This window comes from Impatiens glandulifera, chromosome 8 (genome assembly GCF_907164915.1).
Source record: "Impatiens glandulifera chromosome 8, dImpGla2.1, whole genome shotgun sequence".
NCBI lineage: Eukaryota > Viridiplantae > Streptophyta > Magnoliopsida > Ericales > Balsaminaceae > Impatiens > Impatiens glandulifera.
The window spans coordinates 32,867,343-32,872,927 of NC_061869.1; positions in this window are offsets into that span (position 1 = coordinate 32,867,343).

Sequence of the window (5,585 nt, forward strand, 5' to 3'; positions counted from 1 at the left end):
TGTACCTATCAAGAGATACGGTTTTGGTTGAATTGTATACAAAAATGTCTTGTACCTATCGAGAGATAGGGTTTTGGTTTGATTTGTATAAAAACGATTTCATGTACCAATCGAGATATATGATTTTATGATGAATCATATAAAAACAATGTTATGTACCTGTCGAGAGATAAGGTTGTTGTTTGATTCATATAAAAAGAATGTCATGTACCTATCAAAAGATAGGGTTTTTGGTTCAATCGTATAAAAACAATGTCATTTACCTATCGAGAGATAGAGATTTTGGTTTGATTTGTATAAAAACGATTTCATGTACCTATCGAGAGAATTGGTGTTTGGTATAATCGTATAAAAAAATTAAATATACGTATCGATAGATAGGAGTTTTATTTGATTCGCATAGAAACGATATCTTGTACCTATCGAGAGATAAGGTTGTTGTTTGATTTATATAAAAACAATGTCATGTACCTATCAAGAGATAGGGTTTTTGGTTCAATCGTATAAAAACAATGTCATGTACGTATCGAGAGAATGAGTTTTTGTTTGATTTATATAAAAACGATGTCATGTACCTATCGACATAATTGGTTTTTGGTTGAATCGTATAAAAAATAATCTGTACATATATAGGATTTTAATTTTATTCCCAAAAACGATATCTTGTACCTATCGAGATAGGGTTTTTAGTTCAATCGTAAAAAAAATGTCATGTACCTATCGAGAGATACGGTATTTAGTTCAACTGTATAAAAACGATGTCATGTACCTATCGAGATAAGGTTTTTAGTTCAACTGTATAAAAACGATGTCATGTACCTATCAAAAGATAGAATTTTTATTTGATTCGCATAAAAACGATATCATGTACCTATCAAGATAGGGTTTTTAGTTCAATCGTACAAAAAAATGATAAGGTTTTTGGTTGGATTGTATAAAAACAATGTCATGTACCTATCGAGAGATAGAGTTTTTGTTTCAGTTTTATACAAACGATGTCATGTACCTATCGAGAGAATTTGTTTTTGGTTGAATCGTATAAAAAATGTCATGTACATATCAAGACATAGGATTTTAATTTGATTCGCATAAAAATGTTATAATGTACCAATCGAGATAGGGTTTTTGGTTCAATCGTAAAAAAAACAATGTCATGTACCTATCAAGAGATACGGTTTTGGTTGAATTGTATACAAAAATGTCTTGTACCTATCGAGAGATAGGGTTTTGGTTTGATTTGTATAAAAACGATTTCATGTACCAATCGAGATATATGATTTTATGATGAATCATATAAAAACAATGTTATGTACCTGTCGAGAGATAAGGTTGTTGTTTGATTCATATAAAAAGAATGTCATGTACCTATCAAAAGATAGGGTTTTTGGTTCAATCGTATAAAAACAATGTCATTTACCTATCGAGAGATAGAGATTTTGGTTTGATTTGTATAAAAACGATTTCATGTACCTATCGAGAGAACTGGTGTTTGGTATAATCGTATAAAAAAATTAAATATACGTATCGATATGTAGGAGTTTTATTTGATTCGCATAGAAACGATATCTTGTACCTATCGAGAGATAAGGTTGTTGTTTGATTTATATAAAAACAATGTCATGTACCTATCGAGATAAGGTTTTTAGTTCAACTGTATAAAAACGATGTCATGTACCTATCAAAAGATAGAATTTTTATTTGATTCGCATAAAAACGATATCATGTACCTATCGAGATAGGGTTTTTAGTTCAATCGTACATAAAAATGATAAGGTTTTTGGTTGGATTGTATAAAAATAATGTCATGTACCTATTGAGAGATAGAGTTTTAGTTTCAGTTTTATACAAACGATGTCATGTACCTATCGAGAGAATTTGTTTTTGGTTGAATCGTATAAAAAATGTCATGTATATATCAAGACATAGGATTTTAATTTGATTCGCATAAAAATGATATCATGTACCTATCGAGATAGGGTTTTTGGTTCAATCGTAAAAAAAATGTCATGTACCTATCAAGAGATAGGGTTTTGGTTGAATTGTATACAAACATGTCTTGTACCTATCGAGAGATAGGGTTTTGGTTTGATTTGTATAAAAACGATTTCATGTACCAATCGAGATATATGATTTTATGATGAATCATATAAAAACAATGTTATGTACCTGTCGAGAGATAAGGTTGTTGTTTGATTCATATAAAAAGAATGTCATGTACCTATCAAAAGATAGGGTTTTTGGTTCAATCGTATAAAAACAATGTCATGTACCTATCGAGAGATAGAGATTTTGGTTTGATTTGTATAAAAACGATTTCATGTACCTATCGAGAGAATTGGTGTTTGGTATAATCGTATAAAAAAATTAAATATATGTATCGATAGATAGGAGTTTTATTTGATTCGCATAGAAACGATATCTTGTACCTATCGAGAGATAAGGTTGTTGTTTGATTTATATAAAAACAATGTCATGTACCTATCGAGATAAGGTTTTTAGTTCAACTGTATAAAAACGATGTCATGTACCTATCAAAAGATAGAATTTTTATTTGATTCGCATAAAAACGATAACATGTACCTATCGAGATAGGGTTTTTAGTTCAATCGTACAAAAAAATGATAAGGTTTTTGGTTGGATTGTATAAAAACAATGTCATGTACCTATCGAGAGATAGAGTTTTTGTTTCAGTTTTATACAAACGATGTCATGTACCTATCGAGAGAATTTGTTTTTGGTTGAATCGTATAAAAAATGTCATGTACATATCAAGACATAGGATTTTAATTTGATTCGCATAAAAATGATATCATGTATCTATCGAGATAGGGTTTTTGGTTCAATCGTAAAAAAAATGTCATGTACCTATCAAGAGATAGGGTTTTGGTTGAATTGTATACAAAAATGTCTTGTACCTATCGAGAGATAGGGTTTTGGTTTGATTTGTATAAAAACGATTTCATGTACCAATCGAGATATATGATTTTATGATGAATCATATAAAAACAATGTTATGTACCTGTCGAGAGATAAGGTTGTTGTTTGATTTATATAAAAAGAATGTCATGTACCTATCAAGAGATAGGGTTTTTGGTTCAATGGTATTAAAACAATGTCATGTACCTATCGAGAGATAGAGATTTTGTTTGATTTTTATAAAAACGATGTCATGTACCTATCGAGAGAATTGATTTATGTATAATCGTATAAAAAAATTTAATGTACCTATCAATAGATAGGAGTTTTATTTGATTCGCATAGAAACAATATCTTGTACCTATCGAGATAGGGTTTTTGGTTCAATCGTAAAAATACAATGTCATGTACCTATAAAGAGATAGGGTTTTGGTTGAATTGTATAAAAAAATGTCTTGTACTTATCGATAGATAGGGTTTTAGTTTGATTTGTATAAAAACGATGTCATGTACAATCGAGATATATGGTTTTTGGATGAATTATATAAAAACAATGTTATGTACCTGTCGAGAGCTATGGTTGTTGTTTGATTCATATAAAAACAATGTCATATACCTATCAAGAGATAGGGTTTTGGTTAAATTGTATAAAAAAATGTCTTGTACCTATCGAAAGATAGGGTTTTGGTTTGATTTGTATAAAAACGATTTCATGTACCAATCGAGATATATGATTTTTTGATGAATCATATAAAAACAATGTCATGTACCTACAGAGAGATAGAGATTTTGTTTGATTTTTATAAAAACGATGTCATGTATCTATCGATAGATAGGATTTTTATTTGATTCGCATAAAAACGATATCATGTACTTATTGAGATAAGGTTTTTAGTTCAAATATATAAAAACGATGTCATTTACCTATCAAAATATATAATTTTTATTTTATTAGCATAAAAACGATATCATGTACCTATCGATATAGGGTTTTTGGTTCAATCGTACAAAAAAATGACGTCATGTACCTATAAAGAGATAAGGTTTTTGGTTGGATTGTATAAAAACAATGTCATGTACCTATCGAAAGATAGCGTTTTTGTTTCAGTTTTATAAAAACGATGTCATGTACCTATCGAGAGAATTTGTATTTGGTTGAATCGTATAAAAAATGGCATGTACATATCAAGAGATAGGATTTTAATTTGATTCGCCTAAAAATGATATCTTGTACCAATCGAGATAGGGTTTTTGGTTCAATCGTAAAAAAACAATGTCATGTACCTATAAAGAGATAGGGTTTTGGTTGAATTGTATAAAAAAATGTCTTTTACCTATCGACAGATAGGGTTTTAGTTTGATTTGTATAAAAACGATGTCATGTACCAATCGAGATATATGGTTTTTAGATTAATCATATAAAAACAATGTCATCTACCTGTCGAAATATAAAGTTGTTGTTTGATTCATATAAAAACAATGTCATGTACCTATTAAGAGATAAGGTTTTTGGTTGGATTGTCTAAAAAATGTCATGTACGTATCGAGAGATAGAGATTTTGTTTGATTTTTATAAAAACGATGTCATGTACGTATCGAGAGAATTGGTTTTCGGTATAATTGTATAAAAAAATTTAATGTACCTATCGATATATAGGATTTTTATTTGATTCGCATAAAAACGATATCATGTACCTATCGAGATAAGGTTTTTAGTTCAACCGTATAAAAACGATGTCATGTACCTATCAAAAGATAGAATTTTTGGTTTAATCGTTTAAAAAAGATGTCATCTACCTATTAAGATATATGGTTTTTGGTCGAATCGTTTAAAAAATATGTCATGTACGTATAAAGAGCTATGGTTTTTGGTTGGATTGTATAAAAACAATGTCATGTATCTATTGAGAGATAGAATTTTTGTTTCTGTTTTATAAAAAAGATGTCATGTATCTATCGAGAGAATTTGTTTTTGGTTGAATCGTATAAAAAATGGCATGTACATATCGAGAGATAGGATTTTAATTTGATTTGCATAAAAACGTTATCATGTACCTATCGAGATAGGGTTTTTGGTTCAATCGTAAAAAAAACAATGTCATGTACCTATCAAGAAGTAATGTTTTTGGTTTAATCGTTTAAAAAATATGTCATCTACCTATTGAGATAAATGTTTTTTGGTCAAATCGTATAATATGATTTCATGTACCTATAAAGAGATAAGGGATTTTGTTGAATTGTATAAAAAAAATGTCTTGTACCTATCGAGAGATAGGGTTTTAGTTTGATTTGTATGAAAACGATGTCATGTACCAATCGATATATATGATTTTTGTATGAATCATATAAAAATAATGTCATGTACCAATCGAGATATATGCTTTTTGGATTAATCATATAAAAGCAATGTCATGTACCTGTCGAGAGATAAGGTTGTTGCTTGATTCATATAAAATAATGTCATGTACCTATAGAAAAGATATGGTTTTTGGTTCAATCGTATAAAAAAAAGTTGATGTACCTATCGATATATATGATTTTCATTTGATTCTGATATGATCGGCTTTATCGAATGAGACGGGGGTCTAACTAAGGATGAAGGCTTATGAAAAACGGTTTGAAAAAAATCCTGTTATGGATTTAATTCGCTTTCTATTCTACGCAAACTT